Here is a 23,506-nt window from a genome sequence, read left to right as displayed (position 1 = left end):
CACATGGACTGACTAATGAAACCAAGCGGCCCTAACTTGTTCGAACCTTTGAAAGACTTCATAGTGATCCCTGCCGACCTCTCTAGGAAGAGGGTTAAGAGACTAGCTACCTCGGGTGAAAGGGTAAATCATGACTCATGGGTAAAGATATACAACCTCTGCAGAGTGTTTAAAAACTAGTATACTAGCCGAGCTTACGGTCAGGAGCGGCCTTGGGGATTCTTGCATTAAGGGTGATGATTCTTGTCATGTTATAATATTCATTATTTATTGTTTAATGCTCTACATTATTTATGTCACATTGATCATGATATTGTGGGAGCTATACAATCTAGTTACTATACTTGTGGAGTTCGTCATGGACTCACTCTTGCTATTTCCCCACACCCCTCAGGAGAAGTTTTGGGTTTGTGATCAACCAGTCAGTTTGGATCCTGTAGAGTGGAGTTAATACCTGAAGTTTGGAGTTATCTTCCGTTGTTTGCTGCTTAAGGTTATCTCTTTTATACTAAGTACGTTATATATTTATGCATTGTCTTTTGATATTACCCTTTATTTGTTGCTATATGTGGGATTTAACTTCTAAAACTCACATATGGTGCGTATCTGATTTTGTCCTTAAAATCGGGTATTACACGTGTCTAGTAAGATTCATGGGCGGGTCAAAACCCATCGGGCTTGGGTGGGACCCATGGGCTGGGTTGGGCCGAGCTCAATTTGCTCAGATATATTCATGACACAAGACAATCGCATTAGCTTTTGTGTTGGTAATTATGCTGGTGAGTTTTCTATCTATCTCTTCATAAATAAGTTGTCAGTAAATTTAATGATGTGTCACAATCACTATATTAAATAGGAATGAAACTTTTTTGAAACCTCTATTGGATTCTTTATTTTTCGTAATTTACTCATGCGTCTAATTTACTTTAATCTCCTCGATGGGGAACATATACATAGTTCCTCTTGACTATGGAAACCTACAAATAAGAAAGAATATTTTTGACAACCTTTTAATTTTGATGAGTTTTTTAATCAAACTAGGTAAATGCCCATGCGTTGCAATGATAAAAAACATTACCACAATAGCATATGTATGAATGTGTGTTATATCGCTACCCCAATTTTACTATTTTACCATTTTAGAAGTGACATTTAGTAGTAGCATTGTAAATTGAACAAAGGTAACATGTTAATTCTTTTGATAATCAATTGTACAATGAGATAAATTTGTGCACAAATAAACTTTATGCTAGTATTCCTTCGTCGCCCATAGAAATTGTAGTCTCCCATTATATGGCATCAAAATCTTGATCGTGTATTCTCCAATCTACTAAAGGAGAGTACTACTTTATCTAGTGTAAATAAAGCTCCAAAGCAACTTTGGTCTCTGTAACCTTCTCCTTAACATGGAGGTTCGTCGATACTTGGTAACTTGTGTTATTGGCCACAAATAGACATTCTTAGATGTAGGTTGTCAGTTGAATATTTCTCTTACTAAATTGTACCGTGGAGCCAAAAGAAACAACTTTTGAAGTCATTTCCATATCCGAACGATTCATTGCACATGCATAAAAGTTGAGTACCGATAAGTGAAAGACATGACTAAGTTTGAGACGACAAGTGATGTAGAACTTGAGTACAGATGAGAGAACGACTTGATGAGTTTCAGGCAACCAATAGGACATTAGTATAAGTAATTGTCAGATTATAGGTGGTGAAGCACTCCAGGAATCTCATAGGTATCTTGAGAAAAAATCGATGAACTGTGTAGTGTGTAAATATCAGAGACTCAGGTTAAAAAATATTAAAATAGTCGTTCTGAAACCTAGCAACATGAATCCCTATGCTAGTTTGCTCGAGCAAAAATACAAGATAATGCTGCTATTCATTTGAAACAATATATGGCAACATAATGCTGCTATTCATTTGATCTCAAAATGTTTCTCACTTAAATGTTCTAAAAAAAGGTGAGTGGACTTTTGACATTGTGCAGGACCATTATGATTTCCCAGGAAAACAAAGGATCCAAGCTGATACTCAAGCAAAAAATTTGGCCTCCCAAAGATATGTTGGCAATGGAACAAGTACCACTGATGAAAGTATTTGTGTTGAGTTAGAGCTGAATTCTTTTCAGAAGTCTAGTTGTACACTGATTGTCACTAATCTGGTTAAGTCATTTCTGTTTCTAATAATGGCACTACACTCATTCAAACATAAGTGCACTGACTCATTTGCCCTCTAATACAGTTATTATTGGATTCCATTCAAACAAACAGAGCTTATCCGGACCAACCTGGGAACAAAGTGAGGATAAGGAAACTAAGAATTAAAGAACTACTGCCAGCTCAAAGTGATGGTATAGTGAAAGCCAAAAAGTTGTAGTTGTTCTCTAACAAAGTGATGATGCTTTGGTAAAAAATAATAATGCTCTTACTGCAATATTCTGACCTTGCTATCCATGTGCGTTTATTCAGAAAAAGTCTCTCCAATCTGTGCACACAACCCATATTGCAGAAGCCTGTAACCACATGATGACCTCCATGTATGCTATTATGCCATGCAAATTCATCTGACTCGAAAACCAGATAAATCCATAAGGGAGCTCCAAACCTGATAAAGAGTAAATATCATTTAGATTAAATGTCTCATGGTGTTGATTCGATGGTTCAAAATAAATGGATGCCTTGTTTTCCTTTCCCTCTACTCTGCAAGAACCGTCCCTTCCCTTTCCATTTATGCCTAGACAAATTGATGACAATTTGGCATATTTGTCCCATTATGCTTAGCACAAAGGTGTATTTAATCTACGATGAGCCAATATCAGCCTCATCCTTGCCTCCAGCCTTCTTGGGCAGTAGTGTCTCGTAGTTCAGTAACACACTACCGGCAGCATGGTGATGGCACCAAGAAACTTGGTTAGCTCATCATTGTTGCGCACAACAAGCTGTATGTGTTGCCTGCCAGCTATAGGACCTGCAATTACAGGAGCATGACAAAGGTTCAGTACACCTTCCGATGGATTCATGAAGGAGGATAAAGATGGGCAAACGCATAGGAAGAGAACCTTGCATCGCCTTGGTGACATTGGCCTATGTATCGCGAAGGGCAGCGACCTCCTCCTCCATCTCCTTTAGTCTGCACTTCATCTCGTCGAGCTTCTGCAGCTACATGAACACCAAGGTGGTCAACAACCTGCAAGGACCTAGGCTAGGTGTAGCATAGACACAGATTCATAGGTGGTACCTTCACTGTGTTGTCCAGGGTGGCGGCCATACCAACATCGGCGCCGTCCATGTCGTCGTCCTCCTCGTCCATGGCGGATAGTGAGCTCGATCCCTCGCCTCCCCGATGGCCCCAGGCCTGCCCGACCTGCTCTCATCTACTATGAGAGAGCGTTAGAATCCCGCTCAGCATCCTAGGACACAGTGTGCTCTCATCAATGGCAGGAGACCAGAGGCAAATCAGGCGGGTGAGGACGAGAATGGAGGAGCCAACTGTTGATGGAGAGTGCAGCTCGATGTGGGTTCAGCGGCGGCGTGACGGCGTGGGGCCGTGGTGTCGGTGGGGGCGGGGCTGCGACGTCGGCAGTGGAGGGGCACAGGTGGCGATGGCGGTGGCGGCGACAACGGAGTCCGTCTGGAGCCAGGCGGCACATGGGTTTCTAATTTTTCTTTTCCTTCTAGCGAGTGGATAGCCAGACGGGGAAGAGAGCACGAAGCCACATGTCAGCGACAAAAAAATCGTATGGTGAAAGAATATGTGATCCGACTTCACCGGTAGACGAGTCATGGTGACTTTTTTAGTAGTAGAGATTATTCGAGGAAACTTTTTCTTTTACTAAAAATTAAAATAGAAAGTTGTTTTAAATACTCATCGAGATGCTCTTATTTGATATCACAAATATTGTTGCTTATATTTATAATTATATATTTTAATTTGGTACTATACTAAAATTATATTCTTTTCTAGACATATGAGTATAAATTTATCATCAAAGAGCAAAAAATTCTTATTTTTTTTACCAACTCCACCTATTTTCACGTACATGGCTTCACATATCACCTTGCTAGTGTGGAGGGCTCACGTAAAAAGACAAGATTGCACTCCATGCTAACTACGCGGGGAGGCTTCCTTCTTCTTCTAGTGGGGTCTATAAAGTGTAAAGTGGTGGGACTACTTGGAGATCTTCTGGACATGACTTGTGGGCTCTTCAATCTACGAAAAGACGTAATTCACCGTCTGGAGAAAGCATACTTTGCATCCAATGGTCAAGAACACTTTTAGAGCGTGTTTCCTCACTCCACACCAAAATTAAACTTAATTGGCCATGACATGATGGTTGGCTGGGCTCCTAATGCCAATCAGGCCCACCTTTTGAACATAGCCTTCATAAACCTAACCTATCATGTTAATTTTTTCTTGCATTTTATACCCATATTCAAAATAGAGGACATATACATGTAGAATCTAGTTATTTAACAAAAATTGATATGTGGAATCTAGTTATTTGAACCAAAGTCACTCATGATTGGTGATGGGGATGGGGTTCCTGATCTTCGATCAGCTCCAAGGTAACTATCGATTCGGTGAAGAGAGATGCATCGATCTGCTTCAAAATGAGAAAGACCTGAACCACTGATGAGAGTCTAACATAGGGGTATCTAAGTCCTAGGTACGAGAAAGCCGATCAAAGATCGCCTGATCGATCTCATAGATTGCTTGAGGCTTATACCCATCGGGTATGCTCACGTGTACCCTGTAGAAAGGATTTAGGAAGAGCTCAAGCATGCATGTAGCCACGTTGTTCTAGACTTGGGGGCTTGCTAGGGTCTCGAAATATCTAGTGACGGTGGCCAGAGCCAGACTTTGACCTGACACATACCTAGGTCAACATTCGGGCAATGCGAACTGATGTCCTGACCTACCTACCAGGCACATGCTACCAGACATATGCTATCAGGCATCTGGCGCCTGGCAAGTATGGAGATGTTGGACGCATGCATTTTCAACTTATGCAAGGCCCTGCCATGACACCTCCAACCTTTCACCATGTCTTTCCTGGTTATTAACCATGTCACAATCCTCGCTAAAAAGGCTAATCCCTACTACAAACCGAAGAACACAAGCAAGAATAAGATAACACATAACTGAAATATAGTGACAATTGTGGATACATGATTAAGCACTCGAATTTGGGGTTTCACAAACCGATAAGGGCAATTGTTCAAAGATAGATTGATCTAAAGCAAAATTCAAACCATAGCGTGGACGACAACTACTAATTATATAGCCTAAGGGGCATCCAAGGACTTCTATTAACGTCTATAAGGTGTCCCAACATGTTACTAAGCCCAACTGACCAAAAGACGACAACATAGGGTTCTAACAGATTCTAGATATCAATTTTTTTTGGTGATCCCCATTCATTCTATTTGTTTATATGAGACCAGTGCCATTAGTTAACTTATCAAATTTTTTTCTATCCATATATGGATTATCGAGAACAGAGTTCGTATGTGACCTAGGCATCCGTTTTACTACAGGCTGCTAAAGTCTGAGATGACTCAAACCTGAGGTAGAGTGGGTCTCCAACTTGACTTGAATGTCCATACCAGCCTCCTAAGGTGGCCAACGAGGAGGGCATCAAGGGCTTGGTGTGTTCTCCATCTCCTTAGGGCGTGCTCGAACTTGGACCAAGGTCATAAGGGTGAACATCAATCCCATGACGGTGACACAACTTTTAGCAGAAACAATGACAACTTATCGTGATGGTTTGGAGACCTTATCGATATGATGTTGAGGTCAAACCAGGTCTATTGGAAAGCTTTCGTCAATGCCCATGGACCTCAAATTGACGACGGTGAATCCTTGTCGACGAAAGCTAGTCGGCAGTCTACCTTGGGGTATACCCACGGTAGTAGTTTATCGGTTGACGGTGCGCAAACTACGAACTCGATGGTGACGCAAGACACGGACAAGCTTTTTATCCAGGTTCGGCCGCCGGGTTGGCGTAATACCTACGTCCTGCGTCTGGTTGTATTGATTTGTGTTGAGAGAATATGATGTCCTAGGGGGGTCCCTTGCCTCTCTTTATATAGTCCGGAGGGCAGGGTTACAGATCTGGAAACTAATCCTAGTCGGTTACAATTGCTATAGATAGTTCAATATCAATTCCTATTCTAACCGACTAGAATCCTGCTTGATCTCCACGTCTTGTCTCCTTGCGCGAAACTCCAAGCTGTCGGATCAAACCTTGAGCTTGTCTCGTAATGGGCCAAGCCTCCTGGCCCAAGTCTAGCCGTAAGGGTATAGGGGTCTATACCCCCACAGCTAGTCCCCGAGCACCATGTATTGTGATGTAACACGTCGTCTTGGGCTTCTTCGACCAGTGAGGCTTGACGTCTTCAGTAAACAAAAGAGTCGCCCAAACAGTTGCAACGGTACTTTGACCAACTCAAAAGACAGTTGATCAATATTGACATCGAAGAAGCTGATTGTTCGAAGAATGCATGGTGCTCTAAATTAAAAAAGATTTCTTTCCTGGTGAAGTGTGCCCACTTTACTTTTAAGAAAAGTATAAACCTCAAAAAAGGAAGCATATTCACCGCAAGGTGAAGTGTGCCCACTTAGTCCCCGAGCCTGGTAGGAGGTGACGTAGGCACGTGGTGCCAGGGTCAAAAGAAAAGTCCTCGAAGAAATTCTGAAACTGAGATGCATCGCCAGATGCATCGTACCGATGTAGTCCCCGAGCTTGCTGGAAAGCGAAGTATGAGCCTTGTAGCAAGGTCTAAAAAATTAAAAATGAATTTACTAGTTCATCAGCAATTGAATAGACTAATCGACCAGTCCCCGGGTGTACAATTGTTTGACGACCAATCCCCAAGCATCGAGCGCTCAATGGTTAGTGCGATATATTAAAGTTCGGAGCTGATAGACTGGGCGACCAGTCCCCGAGCATCAAATGCTCGATGGTCGGTGCAGTCCTTGGCGTCCGAGTTGATAGACTGGGCGACCAGTCCCCGAGCATCAAGTGCTCGGTGGTCGGTGCAGTCCTTGGCATCCGAGTTGATAGACTGGTCGACCAGTCCCCGAGCATCAACTGCTCGGTGGTCGGTACAGTCTCCGGATTGTTGACTCTGCCACATTTGTCTTCTTGTTTTTGAAAAAATCTTTCCAGTTAAAATTGACGTGACGAGACCTTCTGATGATGTGTCAGATGGATGCATGAAAAGTTGCGCCTGGCAACTGTGCAGCCGCCCTTTGCGTGGTTTGAAAAAAGGAAACCATCAATTGGTACGAAAACTCCTCTGCATTAATTGTCTATAATCATTGAAAACCGAAACGCCGCATCCGCCGCATAGCCCGCCCACTTCCCGAGAATACAGGAAGTGGGAGGGGTGGAGCTGCGGGTTATAATAGCTGGACGGTTCCGCCTGCACTGCTTACCCTGCCATTGCCATCAGGCCTTCCTCTTTTGCCTCCGTCAATCACCTTCATCTTCGTAACCCAAGTCCACTTCCTCACCTCCAATGGCGAAGAGCGACTCCAAGAAGAGGGCCGAACTGATGGCCAGGGAGTGGAAAAAGTCCCGCAGCACCACCAAGTCCCTCGGTGACCTCGTCGAGATGGGACTCCTGCATAGCTCGGAGCTCGGCGGCTGGAGAGCGCCGGAAGGGGAGAGCTTCCCCGACCCTCGTGCCGGTGAGATCGTCGTGTTTGAAGATTTCATTAAGAGGGGCTTTGGGGTTCCTGTTCATCCTTTTCTTCAAGGTCTTCTTTTGTATTATGAGATCGGGATTTGCAATCTGCACCCGAACTCAATTCTCCTTATCTCCACTTTTATTCATCTGTGCGAGGCCTATGTTGGTATAGAGCCGCACTTCGATCTTTTTCGTTATCTTTTCTGCTTGAGGAAGAAGGGAGCGGTTGGAGGCTCCAAGGTTGCAGGTGGAGTATACCTCAACCTTCGTGATGGAATGAAGAACCGCTACCTGCACTGTCCATGGAACACTTCCTTGACCGAATGGTATAGGAAGTGGTTTTACATCAGGGAGGAACCGGGCAGCTCCACGTTCTGCGACGTGGGATACATTCCTGAGAAGAGGGTGAGCTGGACCGACCGCCCGGAGTTCGACGGTCAAGTGGCGGATCTCATGAAGCTGATCGACTGGTTGCGCCTGGACGGGCTTGGCGTGGTCGGCAACTTCATTTGTCGTCGGGTGATGCCCTGCCAGAAGAGGGTGCACTCGGCGTACGAGTATGCCGGAAGCGTGGACCCGACCAGGATGCGACCGGAGATTTTGGAGAAGGCGGAGGTACAACAGCTGTTGAACGAGCTGTTCAACTTCGCGGATGGAGGCTTCATCTGTGGCAGTGATCGGGTGCAAGCCTTCAAGTTAGGACGACCAGCACCAAAGGTATGTTGCAGATTATTTTGTTTTAGCATTCGTATATTGTCTGCAGCTGACTCATCTTTGTTGCTTTTGCAGATCGGCGATGTCGACCGGTGCACAGTGTATATATCACTGGCACCGGGGATGGAGAATCCTGCGGGAGAAGTCCCGCCAGAGGAGGACGCTGCTCGGTGTACTCATTACACCAGCAGTGAGGAGGAACAAGCCCGCCCTGTCCCGACCACCGAGGAAAGGGTGGCAGGGAAAAGGCCAATGCCTGCGGATCCGTCACCGGCGGCGACACTGCCAGCAGAGAGCAGCTAAGCGCCGAAGCGCCGTCGGCTGGTGCGGATTGTTGACGACGACGACGAGGAGGAGGCCGCACCGTCGCTAGTTCGACGTCCTCGGAGCCGCCCAGATAGTGCGCCGGCCACTACTGATCGGGTGGCCAGCGACCCTCCTGTACCGCGCTTTGTAGAGATGGGAGCGCAGGTGCCAGCTAGCCGGACGAGGAGGAGGTTCACCGCGACCCACCGTCGATCGGACCTGTAAGCGTTCGACTTACGTATTTTGGCCTTTTTTTTTAATTTTACTTTTGTTCTTTTAGCGCGGTGTCAGATGTCAACCCCGGCCATGCCGCCGGCCAGGGGACGGGTGAGCCTGCTTGCGCTCCTGAAGACGCGGCGCCGCAGACCACGGAGCAGCCTGCGGCTGCAGCCATGCCTGTGAGCACCGAGGAGCCCCCTGTCGCGGCACCGACCACGGCGAGCAGCCCAGCCAAGGCTGAGGAGGCTACAGGGGCACCTCCCCCAGCGAACGCCACAGAAAGGGAGGGGAGAGCCCCGACCCCTCCCCCCGCCGAGGAGAGCGAAGTCCCCACGCCGCCCCGAGCAGGAGCCGCTTCGACTGCAGGATCCCGGGGGCCAGTAATGCCTTCGACTGCTACCGGGGGCAATACGACGGTTGAGGAGGAAACCCAGGCGGCCTCCGATGACGAGGTGGAGGAGATTGAAGGTCGTCCCCGCGATGGCCGCCAACACGTGTATGTGTGGCGCCAACGCGGGGATCACTTCATCGGGCATGAGGAGCTCGCCGAGACCGAGGAGGCCGCCAGGGTCGAGCGCGCAGCCAAACGCCTCGTCGACGAAGTCAAGGTAAGCGGTTCTTTGCGCTGCTGTACATTCTGTGTGTTGTCTTGCTTGGTTGTCATATGTTCGTTTTGTAGGGCGCGATGAAAACGGCGAAGTACCGGAAACGGTGCTTCGACCAGATAGAAGGCGTTGTGGCCGAGAACAAGGCCCTGGCCGCGGAGGTGGACCGGCTGCGATCGGAGGTTGGGGAAAAAGTGGCCGAGATGAATGCCCAAGAGGAGCATCGTCTCGAGCTTACCCGTCGCTTGGCCGACCAGTACCGTCAGCGAGAAGGTTAGTCACGTGCTCCGAGCACCTGCGTGTATCTGTGTAGTTTGTTTTGCTGACCAGGTTATGATTCATTTAGACCTGGAGAAGGAGGTGACGCGCCTCCGACAGGAGAAGGAGCAGCTCAGCCAAGAGCTTGCTGGTGCGCTGGAGTCCGGGCGTCGAACAGGAGAGGAGTTGGGTCGTAAGGACCGGGAGTTATCTGGTAATACGCATCGCCTCGTTATCTGCCCCTTGTCACCCCCTTTGTTTTTTGATATGTCGAAGATAACGTCCTGCTTGACTTGCAGTGCTCAAGGTGAACGCCAAGAAACACCTGGATGAGCTGGTCAAGGACCGGGACTCCTGGAAGGTCAACTGTTGTAAGATCTGGAAGGGAGTATCCCCGGTCCTGGATCTGATCAGTCCTGAGCTCCCGGAGAGCCAGCCCCGCGCGCCGAAGTTGACTCCGGTGGAGAAGGCGCAACGGGCGTGGGACTGGCTCCAGCAATTTGTGAAGGACGCTGGGGAGTTCGCTGGCGCGCATGTCCTTAGCATGGTGCGCGCCCACTACCCCTGGTCGACTTGTCCAGGCTGGAGAAGGGGTACCCCAAGGAGGTCGGCCCGCAGGAGGCGGACGAGCTTCGGGGTGGTCTGTTGGACTTATCGTCGATGGTGATCGGCGACATCAATCTGTGCAGAACGGCCACTCCCCCCGACCAGCCAGGCTCAGACAGGTCGGCCAGGGAGCTGTCGGGCGCGTCCGTTGCGGGAGATGGGCGGTCGACGCCTGCGGTCTCGACCAGCCAGGCGCCGGTGGCCCCGACCCCTTCGTCCGGGCAGCAGGGCCAAACGGGTGATCAGCCCGAGCAGTTAGGCCGATAGGGTAGTCTGTAGGGATAGACTAGCGTCTGCCCGTCAGGGTATTTATTGTAAACTTTGTATGTAAAGTTTGTAACGAAGTTTGCTTTTGTCATGACTATTATTTTGAGCGCTGTACAATTTTCTGAGTGACGTGTCACCGTATTCGACTTTGTAGTCGCTAGGAGCTTCCATTGCAGAAGGTTTGCCAAGAGTTCTGCGTGCAACAAAGTATAGGCAAAAAATAGAAAACTTTATTATTGACAATTATAAGATATTTACAAGCGAAAGTTATTAGAACTTATGGGTAAAATCGTCGTAGTTTGTCAATATGCCAAGAGTTAGGTACGCGTGTCCCGTCTTGGTATGCCAATCTGTAGGACGTGGGTCGTGTGACTTCGGCGACCATGAAGGGTCCTTCCCAGGGAGTGGAGAGCTTGTGCATTCCCTCTTGGCTTGTTCTCCACCTAAGTACCAGGTCGCCGACCACGAAGGAACGGTCCTTGACGTTCCTGTTGTGGTATCGCCTGACTGCCGCGAGATACTTTGCTGTTCGGAGACAAGAATTCAAACGCTTTTCCTCCATGCAGTTGATTTCGAGTTCTCTGGCGTTGTCGGCTGTCGCCTGGTCGAAGTGTTCAATCCTAGGAGATCCGAAGGTTATGTCAGACGGCAGGACTGCCTCGGAGCCGTAGACCATGAAGTAGGGAGATACTCCTGTGTTTCGACTGGTCTGAGTTTGGAGGCCCCAGACCACGGCAGGTAACTCTTTCATCCATCGACTGGGTGCTCTGTCATTCTCGGTGTACAGCCTTTTCTTTAGGGCGTCAATGATCATTCCGTTTGCGCGTTCAACTTGACCATTGGCCCGTGGATGAGCCACTGACACATATTTTATGACTATGCCTCTGTCATCGCAGAAGTCCCAAAATGTGGTGCCAGTAAACTGAGTACCCAGGTCGGTGATTATGCTGTTCGGGATACCGAATCTGTGTATGATTTGATTGAGGAACTCTACAGCCTTCTCGGAGGTTGCTTTGACCAGAGACATGTATTCAATCCACTTGGAGAACTTGTCGATTAATACGAAAACAAACTTGAAGTTGCCGGGAGCTGGTTTAAATGGCCCGATCATGTCAAGCCCCCAGCAAGCGAAGGGCCAGGACGACGGGGTGGTTTGAATTTCGTGAGCAGGTACGTGGGTCCTCTTAGCGAAAAACTGACATCCTTCGCAGTGTCGGACCAATTTTTCTGCATCGTTGACCGCGGTTGGCCAATAAAAACCTGCCCGGAAGGCTTTTCCGACCAACGTTCTGGATGCGGCATGATTGCCGCAGGATCCAGCATGTATGTCTTCTAGGAGCTTGATACCATCATCTTGGGATATGCATTTGAGCAGTACCTCAGAGCTTGCGTTTTTTCGCATAAGTTTGCCGTCGACCAGGATGTAGTTCTTTGACCGTCGAATGAGGCGCTCGTTCTCTGTCTTGTCCTGAAAGCCTGTTCCGTCCGTTATATACTTGATGAACGGTGTACGCCAATCATGACCACCGGTTGTCGGAGTGGCATCGTCTATGAGCATCGCCTCAGTGGGTTGCTTGTCGACCAGGGAGGAGCCTACGCTGGGCTCGTGGATGTCCTGGACGAAAATACCCCGCGGGATCTGGGCCCGAGATGATCCTAACTTTGACAACGCATCTGCTGCCTGGTTCTTATCCCGGACCACATGGATGTACTCTATGCCGTAGAAGTTGGTTTCCCATTTGCGAATTTCTTTGCAGTAGAGATCCATCTTTTCGTGGGTTGCGTCCCACTCCTTGTTGAGCTGGTTGATAACCAAAGCAGAGTCGCCATAGACATAGAGGCGTTTGACTCCCAGCTCAACGGCTAGCCTTATGCCATGCAGGCATGCTTCGTATTCGGCGACATTGTTTGACGCCGGAAAGAGGATCCTAAGGACGTAACGCAGTTTGTCCTTGTTAGGCGACACGGACAGTATCCCAGCGCCGGCACCGTTGATGTTCAAGGACCCGTCAAAGAACATTGACCAGTGGTCGGAGACATCGGGAACGGGAGGCTCGTTGAGATCCGTCCACTCAGCAATGAAATCGACCAAGGCCTGAGACTTAACTGTGGTGCGGCTCTGGAACTCCAGGGAAAATGGGCATAACTCCATTGCCCATTTTACGATTCTGCCGTTGGCATCTTTATTGCGTAGAATGTCCCCGAGAGGGAAACTGGTGGTCACCGAGACTCGATGGCCGTCGAAGTAATGTTTCAGCTTTCTTGACGTTATTAGGATAGCGTATATGAGCTTCTGTATCTGTGGGTACCTGGCCTTGGACTCGTTTAAGACCTCACTTATGAAGTAAACGGGCCTCTGGACCTTATAGGCATGACCTGGTTCATCTCGCTCGACCACTATTGCTGTGGAAACAACCCTGTCGGTTGCAGCAATGTAAAGGAGTAGGTCTTCATCGGGCTGAGGTGCTGTAAGGACAGGTGGCGAAGTGAGAAAAGTCTTGAGCTGAGTGAATGCGGCGTCGGCTTCCTCTGTCCAAGAAAATTTTTCTGACGCTTTCAAGAGTTTGAAGAAAGGGAGGCCTTTTTCTCCTAGTCTTGAGATGAAGCGACTGAGGGCGGCCATACATCCGGTAAGCTTCTGAATATCCTTGACATTCTTGGGTGGCCGCATGTCGAGTACTGCTTTTACTTTTGAAGGGTTTGGTCGTATGCCGTCACGACTGACAACGTTGCCGAGTAGTAGACCAGAAGGAACACCAAAGATGCACTTTCTGGGGTTAAGCTTCCACTTGTACCGATTAAGCGCCTTGAAAGTTCGGTCTAAGTTGTCGATTAGGGTGCTTGCGTCCCTTGTTTTTACGACCACGTCGTCTACATAGGCCTCGACGAGGTCATCACGAATCTCGTCGTGGAGGCATTGCTGGATAGCCCGTTGATAAGTGGCTCCGGCGTTTTTGAGTCCGAAGGACATGGTCGTGTAGCAGTATGCGCCAAAAGGAGTAATGAAGGATGTTTTTATCTGATCGTCTTCCTTTAGCGAGATCTGGTGATAACCAGAGTAGCAATCTAGAAAAGAGAGGAGTTCGCATCCGGCCGTTGAGTCGACCACCTCGTCGATGCAAGGGAGACCAAAAGGATCTTTAGGACAGTGTTTATTGAGATCAGTGTAATCAACGCACATTCTCCATTCATTATTCTTTTTGCGTACAAGAACCGGATTGGCGAGCCAATCGGGATGATACACTTCTTTTATGAATCCAGCTGCTAGAAGCCGTGTTATTTCTGTCCTAATAGCCTCCTTTTTGTCACGAGCGAACCGTCGCAGCTTTTGCTTGATTGGTCTTGCGGTCTTCGAGACATTTAAGGAGTGCTCGATCAGGTTTCGTGGGACGCCGGGCATGTCTGCGGGTTTCCATGCGAAAACGCTCACGTTGTCCCTTAGAAACCTGACGTGGCCCCGATGAGGGCCGTCTTTTCGGGGCTGCCGTTGACCAGCTGTACTTCCTTGTACTCCTTGGATTTTGAATTCTTCCTGGCTGTCTCCTGCTCGGGTAGTCGAAGCTGGTCGGGGGGCAGCTGCGCGGCTTGGGTTGCTGTTTCTGCCATGCGGATTGAGAGGTCTATTGCTTCGGTGATCTTGAAGCTCTCTTCTTCGCAGGTATACGCGGTATAGACGTTGCCTCTGATGGTTAGGACACCCTTCTCCGTAGGCATCTTAAGGACCAGGTATGAGTAGTGCGGGACTGCCATGAACTTTGTCAGTGATGGTCGGCCTAGTATAGCGTGGTAGGTCCCGTCGAAGTCCGCGACCATGAAGTTGATAAACTCTGTCCGAAAGTGGTCGGGTGTGCCGAATTGGACAGACAATGTTATCTGTCCGAGGGGCACTGAGCTCTGACCTGGCAAGACCCCCCAAAATTGGGCATCGTAGGGTTTTAGTTGTGCAAGAGATATCTTGAGAGCGAGCAGGCTGTTGCGGAAAAGGATGTCGATGGAGCTTCCCCCGTCCACGAGCACGCGCTCGAATCTGATGCTGTTGATGCAAGGGTCTAGGATCAGAGGGAAACGACCCGGCTCTGGGATAGCGGCCCACTGGTCCTTCCTGCTGAATGAGATCTCCCTGTGCGACCACGGGGGAAATTTTGGGTCTGCGATCAGCCCGTCTGTACTGTCTATGTTGAGGCAGGCTCTCTTTAATAGCTTTCTTTCTCGCTTAGATTCGATGGAGACCTTGCCCCCGAAGATGGAGTGGACCACGTCAGTGGGGCTGACGTATTGGTGTCGGGGGTCCCTATCTTGGTCCTCATCCTCGTCTTCGTGGTCGTGCCCGTCTCGCTTGCCATTTTTCTTAGCGGAGTCGTCTTGGGCGGCCCGCCGTGTATAGATGCTTTTGAGGACGCGGCACTCTTCCATGGTATGATTAGACTTTGGATGTAGTTGGCATGGTCCCTTCAACGTTTTGCTGTAGTCTTCTTGGTAGTCCCGCCGCCCGTTGGGACGCTTGACCGTATTTACTTCGTGGTCGTAGTCACGGGGGCGCTTTCCTCTGAAATCGTCGCGGTTTTCGCGCCGCCGATCCCAACCTTCTCTGTGATCGCGGTTGTCGGGGCGGCGGTTGTTCCTGTTGTCGTATCGACCGCGACCGTCATCTCGCCGGGGAGGCTGGTCGGGACCTCTCGCATCGTCTCGGATTAGTTTTTCCGCGTCGTCGGCGTCGGCATAATTTTTGGCCGTGGCGAGGAGCTCCGCCACCGTTGTTGGCCGTTTACGCAACAGCTTGTTCCTTAGCGCTTCATGGAAGCGCAGGCCCTTGATGAAGGCAGAGATGGCCTCGTCGTGGGAAATCTTCGGGATCTTAAGGCGCATATCCGAGAATCGTTGGATGTAATCGCGCAGAGGTTCGTTCTTCCTGTCCCTTATCCTTTCGAGGTCATACTTATTTCCAGGCTGCTCGCATGTGGCGATGAAGTTGTCAATGAAAGCCTGGCGTAGCTCTTCCCAAGAGTCGAAGGAGTCCTCGGGCAAGCCAAGAAGCCACTGATGACCAGCCTGGTCGAGGACTACGGGGAAGTAGTTGGCCATGACGTGCTCATCCCCCGCTGCTGATCGGACGGCGATTTCGTAGAGAGTGATCCAGTTTTCTGGATTTTCCTTGTCATCGTATTTTTTAAGTTTTTCGAGCTTGAAGTTGCGGGGCCACACGACCTGGCGGAGGTGTGAGGAGAATTGCCTTAGGCCCGGGGGGCCGTGTGTTGCATCGTACTCAATACGGCGCAGGTTTTCGTGGGCTGCTCTCTCTGTGGCACGCCTGTTGATGCGGTCCCGGGCATCTTTGGGAGGGATGTTGTGCGGGAGATCCCTGTGTTGGTTTACTTCTTGACCGCGTCTGCGGTTCTGCTCACGGTGACTGTTAGTGTCCCGACCATCATCGTCGCGCCGTGAATCTTTTCGATGGTTGTCGGGAGAGCGGCTATGGCGACGCCTGCTTGGAGGTGGTGAGGTCCGGCTACGATTAGTCTGGTCGGAGGTGGCTTCTGTGTAAGAGACGTCCTGGACTCTCTTGAGCAGAGTGGCTGTCTGTCCCATTGCGGCGATCAGGTGTGCTCGGATGCTGGTCCGGACTCCTTGGCACTCAGGGGTATCAGGGAGCCGATCTAGATTAGCCATGGCGACAGCCACGTTGGCGCTTGGCGTCTTGTAGACTGGCTGGTCCCCGACCATGTCAAAAGCGTCGTTGAGATTATACGGTGGAATTTGTTGTTGCTCGTCCGCACGTCGTCGGGCGCGATCGGCGTTGCGCTGCTCGCGGAGTTGCCTCTGCTCGTCTGTTTCTCCATCGACGACCGGTTCGTCGGCGCTGACGTTGAAGACAATATCTCCTCGCCGAGGGGGGAATACCGGGAAACGAGGGAAACCCGGAGGGTGTGAGGGCAAATCCAGGCCGTAGTCCTCGTCTTCGGTGTTTATAACTTCGGTGGGAACGGAACCGGTGCTCGAGTTGGTGCTGGAAGCCTGGCCGTCCCGTGGTTCTTGGACTGTCACCATGTTGACGTAATGACGATCGTTCCTTTTTGGCGACCAACCCGCTTTGCTGAAAACGGATTGGATGTGCCGCGAGTAGAGAGAGGCCGAGTTGTTCAGGCCGCAAGGATAGTCTCCCTTCTTGAGCTTGACAGATCGTCCTGAGGGAGTTGAGGTTATCGTCAGGGGTGTTCCCAGCCGTTCGTGTGTAACGACACGAGTTGGCCGACAGGATTTGAAAAAATCCGTTGGAGCAGCTTGATCAGGCTGACGCAGGATTCCGTCCACTAGTTGGGAGGCTTCAAGTAGCTTGGAATCAGCGCGATCGAGCGCTTGGAGAAGGTCCGAGCAGCCGATCTTCTTTCCCTTATAGTGCGGGAGCGGTGGTCGGGCGCTCGGTGCCGCCACGCGAGTGGTCGGAGACGGCGTGGTCTCATTTCGGATTTGAGTTTCTTTCGAAACTGTGGTCGTGAGGCCGTCGCTGCACGTCGTCCACGTGATCTGGCCGACGGTGAACGTGAGGCCTTCAGGCACGGTCGCAGAAGCTGGGATTGTAACCATCTTGTTCGCCAGAGAAGTTGCACGCACACCCCCTACCTGGCGCGCCACTGTCGACGAAAGCTAGTCGGCGGTCTACCTTGGGGTATACCCACGGTAGTAGTTTATCGGTTGACGGTGCGCAAACTACGAACTCGATGGTGACGCAAGACACGGACAAGCTTTTTATCCAGGTTCGGCCGCCGGGTTGGCGTAATACCTACGTCCTGCGTCTGGTTGTATTGATTTGTGTTGAGAGAATATGATGTCCTAGGGGGGTCCCTTGCCTCTCTTTATATAGTCCGGAGGGCAGGGTTACAGATCTGGAAACTAATCCTAGTCGGTTACAATTGCTATAGATAGTTCGATATCAATTCCTATTTTAACCGACTAGAATCCTGCTTGATCTCCACGTCTTGTCTCCTTGCGCGAAACTCCAAGCTGTCGGATCAAACCTTGAGCTTGTCTCGTAATGGGCCAAGCCTCCTGGCCCAAGTCTAGCCGTAAGGGTATAGGGGTCTATACCCCCACAATCCTTCTCGATGAAGAAATATCGGGTCACAAACGAACTGAAAGTTCAACTTCGATGGACGCTCACTTTGAGATTAGTCTTGTTCATGCTATATCTATTCTCTGTCGTCACCATTGTTCTTAATCATATTTGAAGTATTAATATATCAACCAATTCTTAGTTTTATCATTACATAAATATAAATATAAGAACGAGCTCACCTTATAATCAGCGGTTGTTCCGATGGTGTTATGTCATTATCAATTGGCTTATCTCCCTTCATTGTGATGTGACACTTTTGTAATGTTTTTGACTATCCAAAACGTTGATGAAATCATGTCAACAATAAGCAGTTGTGGTGATAGATCCACAAGATGCACGATGTAGCAATGGCAACATTTTTTTATTTTTAACTCTACAAATCGCGTCGACTCCTCGAACAGAAGCCGGGTCCACGTATCCTTAAATTTTACCTGTCGTTTGATCCCTGCAATTATCGGTACAGATTGATTGGCCTACGATTTCTTAAAATCAGAATCGAGCTTTGTTCACCGATGCTAACCGAATCTGCTAGATTCTTTCAGTTCCGATAGGTCCTCATGTGCTTCTCGATGGCGTATGCAGCCCAACCAATATATACCCAGCTCCTGCTTTCTGGAAGCTAGCCAGCCCATTGCGCTTCTCTGGCTCTCCTCGTCGCCTCCGCTCCTGGCCCACCACACTTTCGTCCCCCTCTTCTCGCACCTCCTCCCTCTCTTCTCCTGCTGCAGGCGACAGCGACGGCCTCCTTGCGGCACGCGCCCCCAAGGTGGCCGTCCTCGGCCGTTACGGAGCGGCGTGGATGAGCCCCACCGGTCGCCGCCGTTGCGCCTTACCCTCGACGCTGCCTTCTCTTTGCAGATCCGCATGGCTTGGACGAAACCCTAGGTGCTCGCTGGTCCTCCTCACGCCGCCACACCAGCTGCAGGTACCCCTCGACGGTGTCGTGATTGGGAAGGAGCAGCCTCAACACCTCCCGTTTCCTCTTATTTTTGGATTTTGGTTCTATCTCTTTGATTTCTTCCTATGTTGGCTTGGATTCCTAGACTTTTCCCTTCTTTGGCCTGTGATGAAAATTCCAGACCCAATTGATCAACGATATCAACTGATGTTCATTTTCTTGTGAGGTACTAGGCATGACCAGCTACTTATATTATGATCCCTATAAGCCAGGTCCACGTATCCTTAAATATTTTCATACGTCTGATCCCCGTAATTAGCTGTGCAGATTAGTTGGCCTAGGATTTCTTCAAATCAGAATCAGCCTTTGTTTACCGAGGAGATCCTTTTCCAGTTCGGATAGGGTGCCGACTGCTTTGTGATGGCGTACGGGGCCCAACCAATATATACTCGGATCCTGCTTTTTGGAATCCATATCTTTTGCAGTTTATGAGAGTAACCCGATTGTGGCCATGCCTCGAAGCTCCAAGTTAATGAACAGATGATGATTGGTATGTTTCTGAGGCCTCTAAAAATCCTGCCTTCATTAAAAAATTCTTAGCTTTTTCATTGTGAGTTGTCACACATGATGGTTGGTAGGCTCTCCACTCCTATATCTATATTACGACCTATACACCTGCTTACACAGTAGTAGATACTTACATAGTCCCAGTCTCTTTGTTTCATTCTGTTTCTACATTGATACATGATTTATTTATACAATGATGCTATATAAATCGAGTACTTGGAAAAATATAGTAGCCAGCACTGATGAGCTGGTTTTGTGAACTACCAAAGTGGTTGCTCAATTGTATTCACGCCTGCATTCCGTTTCTTTTTTGAAAATCAGCCTTTTTTACATTCTCAGAGAATCACCTTTGTTTATATTCAGGTCAATGTATAGTTCGCATTGACCTAGGAAGCATGGGGATTACATGAAATGGCCGCCAGGGAGTTTTCTATTTTTCTCGCTTGTTAAACCTCCGGCATGAATGCTAGGCATCCCCTCTTCTTTCTTTTGCCTTTCCTTGTCCTAACATTTTCAGCAGTTGATATTAATTGGATCATTTACATTGGCGTTACCCTTCTCCAGAAAAAAGCAGTGTTTCCGACCTTTTTTCACAACTCACATTACCCTCATACAGGTTAGGCACACATAAAAGCAAAGAGTCATTCTCGGATTAGTTAAATTCATATAGAATGATATTATGTATGTAAGGATGGTGTCCATGCATACTGTATCCTCTAATTGAAATGCCCAAAAATTTGTCACCATGCTTAATCCCATATGTAAGTTACCTGTTGTTTAGGCTATAAGGTCATGAACATCTGAAGTAACACAACTATAGGAATTTTTTTAATTTAGTCCAAGGCATCTACAATTCCCAATCCGATGGATATTTGTATTATCTCCGCTTTCATTATGCTTGTTTCTGCAGTTCATTTTGTTTGTACACTTCACTCACGAAGTAATGCAGGTAATTGTTCTTTCACGTTTAAGTTTGACTCCAGCAAAGGAATACAGTTTGCGTCCTCGTGTTTTCATGTGCTTCTAGCAAATTTAATTTAACGAAATCAGTCGTCTATTTTTTTGTGTGCTCAGGTTGTAGTGCACATCATTCCTTTACAGAACAAGAGGCTGCAGCTATATATATGTTCACTTTTGCTACAGCAGACCTTCTGAACTTGTGGTGCCAGAACTGGTAAGAAGAGCTCATTGGTGGTCAGTATTTGTACTCAGTATATGTCGTGCTCCTTTTCTATTTAAAAGAAATGGTTGGCTTTGGCCTACTCAAAGATTAGGCATTGCAATTTCTGTTTTTGGCCTACTAAAAGAATTGACTGGTGGTTATTATTTTTAAACAGAGCTCAAGGTCCAAAAATAATTCAGGATATAAACACGACATACATAAACAGTCAAAAAATTTCTTGGATTACTTCACTGTGGACTCTTCTACAAGCGGTTTTGCTTTCAGTTAAATCTGCTCTTGCACCTTTTTGCTTATTATCAAACTTTATTCTAGATCAGGAATTAATTGCATGCCATGTTGTTTTTCACGCTGCAGGATGCACTTGGAAATGAAGCATCATTGAACGAGGTGGCATTCTTTGGTTGCTATATCTTGAGGCCATACGCAATACATATTTGTGAATTATACTAAATGTGTCTATGAAGTGGATATGTATGTTATTTTTATTGATACCATTTCATCCATTCTACTTTCTGTTATGGGTCTATTATGGAAATATACTGCTCAATATTAGTAGAGGTTCCTTTTCCCTTGCAAACAAAAACCTATGATGCCTTTTTTTGCATGGGTAGTTGGAATTTAGAGGTCGATGATACTTAGCTATAGTTGTCTTCCTTTTCCTTCTGATTTTTATTTTGCTTCGTGTTTGAAAGGGTTCAGAATTGAAAGCAACATAGTGTTTCTTGGCTTTTTTTATTATTATTTCAGTTAATAAAATGCAGAGACCAGAAACATTATTGCCGCAGATTGGACCAAGCAGTTTGGATTGATGGGTGTGCACTTCTATTTCTGCCCTTCTTCAGTTGGAGGTCTGACCTGGGTGCATAGGTTGGTTCCAAGGTTGCATCTTCTTGAATCCCCATTCCTACTAATTCCTATAGTGTTTATTTTGATTCTATTGACCTTGTCTCCATCCTTTGCAGCAATGGTGTCTTAGAATTGGCACCATGATTGCTTCCTGTGCTCCTTAAGTGAAGGTATAGCCCCTTACTCAGATTCTTGGCTACCGGCGTGTTATGTTGTACCACTGGATCAACAAGGGACGACCTCTCTTTGGCGAGCGAGGTGTGGTGTCTCACCATTGAACAGGTACGACCTACACCCACCCTTTCAGTTCCTTCTGCCATTGCTCTGCTTGCTTCATTGTCAGTAATATGTATCTGCTAAATGAAGCTTCGCTGCTTGGGTGACAAGTTGATGACATCTGTCAAGATTCGACAGCTAATTATTGACAAATTGATATACTGTCGTTGATTTCTAGAGCCTTTTTTTTGCTCCGATTGGAATCTAGGGATTTGAGTTAGTACTTGGAATGTGAATGGTCTATACCAGTTTATGTGGAATAGGATATATTTACTGAATTTAGCTTTTGCCATGGCTTACATTTTAATGACTAAAGCAATCAAACAGGCACTTACTACTTGAAATATGAAACATCTGTATGGAAGTTGTGGCAGATGGGAACTGAATGGAATTTTTTAGCACTTTGCTAGCTTCACCGATTAAGTGCCATTTTCTTGCTACTGACCATTGATTAAAGCTGCATATGCTGTGGCTTTTTAGTTTAATCTACGGTACTTCGTAAGGGCATGTCTCCAACCTTACTAGAAGGATGAAAAAGATGTCTTCTTCATTCCGTGCTATCAGATTACATGTAGTGCCAGGGCAAGGTCATAAAAAAAAGATTACATGGTAGTTGGATGGGCTTAATCACATATTAAAAAATGTTGACTAGATCGACTTTGACGAAAAACATGCCGATCAGATAAAAAAATGGAGTCATGAGCTTTACTTTTTGCTTCTGAATTCACGTTAACACTTACAAAGAAATTTGTCCAGTTTGGGGTTTCCCGTGTAGCGTAACTGATAAGAATCATATGTTTCCTTTTACATGTGCATCTACAAAACCACTTATGATAATTATATGGGACTGTGGGTTGACATATGGTGATTTTTAGGGCTGTGTTAAGGGTGCAGGATCATCCCTGCACTTTATAAATCGCAGCCACCTCTTAGGGTAGACCTTAAACAACCAATGGCACCGGCATATGCCTGTACCTTTGTACTTTAACCATTTTTTAAATATATATCAGTGAATGTACCTTAACTAAGCAAATGACTGTGCCTACGACATGTGCATCATACACTTATTATTCTGAGCATACTCCTACAATCATATCCATCCACCAAAATTTTTGTACTAATATTCTCTTGCCTTTTTACATACTCAAGTCTACTAAATCGCTTTAGGTCTTTTTTTTTCCAGCAAACGGTTGTCGATTAGAATTTGGAAACTACCACAGCTACACAGGATGGCAAAGACAGTCCACCTGCAGCGCTATCACAGTGCAAACCCAAGAGGTTCGATTGAACTGCAGCGTGCGAGGGTGCAACCTTTGCAGTGCTATCACCAAGGTTCAAGTACACTAATCATCCTCAGCGCTTGCCACCTTTATAATATGATTTACATACTGGATATAGCTCACACAATAACATGTGTATCCAGATTAATCCAGCAGCTCCTGCCGAGTGAAACAGCACAACAAGATATTGCCAGATGACAAAACCATCATACACGCAGATTGAAGCTATCCATGTATAATACGCATGCTCATGTGCACATCAATACCACTACTTGCATTGTTCCCTAATGTATGCAGCCATCAATGGCCATAAATTATACAGCTAAAATGTTGCTAGACCTATAAAATATAACCATGTATGAAGTCTACCTTGATCATTCTCATGTAATATATGTGTGTTGTAGGTCTAAACTTATTATGTTTCCAAAAAATATGTATAAACATGAACCTATGCCTTTATGAACCCAAAATTACTCACTGACCGGCGCGCGCGAAGGCGCGTGGCTTCTACTAGTGAGCATTATAGATGATATAGGTATTTAAAGATGGTAAAGGATGGAACAACGTGTTTAGTGTTAGATAAATAGGCAATTTTCATGTCATTTTAATTTCATAAATTAACATTATGATGATGACATATAAAATATAATAAAATATAAAAATCATGATA

The 23,506-nt window shown here is 47.2% G+C and overlaps 2 long non-coding RNA genes across 21 annotated transcripts; one reads left to right on the top strand and one right to left on the bottom strand.

Moving 5' to 3' along the window:
• Positions 1,867 to 3,707, bottom strand: LOC110433522. Its single transcript, XR_002450971.1, has 4 exons — positions 3,244 to 3,707; positions 3,065 to 3,164; positions 2,449 to 2,973; positions 1,867 to 2,293 (listed from the first exon to the last, which is right to left on the bottom strand). It is a non-coding gene; the product is annotated as an uncharacterized LOC110433522 (long non-coding RNA).
• Positions 18,396 to 23,313, top strand: LOC110433835. 20 transcript variants are annotated; one of them, XR_002451202.1, is made up of 8 exons: positions 18,396 to 18,711; positions 18,830 to 18,910; positions 19,012 to 20,425; positions 20,589 to 20,697; positions 20,789 to 21,313; positions 21,397 to 21,562; positions 22,740 to 22,888; positions 22,980 to 23,313. It is a non-coding gene; the product is annotated as an uncharacterized LOC110433835 (long non-coding RNA). The 20 variants fall into 20 exon arrangements; XR_002451192.1 differs by having other exon boundaries at positions 18,830 to 20,425; XR_002451195.1 differs by having other exon boundaries at positions 18,396 to 18,910.

This window comes from Sorghum bicolor, chromosome 3 (assembly GCF_000003195.3).
Source record: "Sorghum bicolor cultivar BTx623 chromosome 3, Sorghum_bicolor_NCBIv3, whole genome shotgun sequence".
NCBI lineage: Eukaryota > Viridiplantae > Streptophyta > Magnoliopsida > Poales > Poaceae > Sorghum > Sorghum bicolor.
Note: the sequence above shows the minus strand (reverse complement) of the source record. Positions and strands in the feature narration are given on the sequence as shown.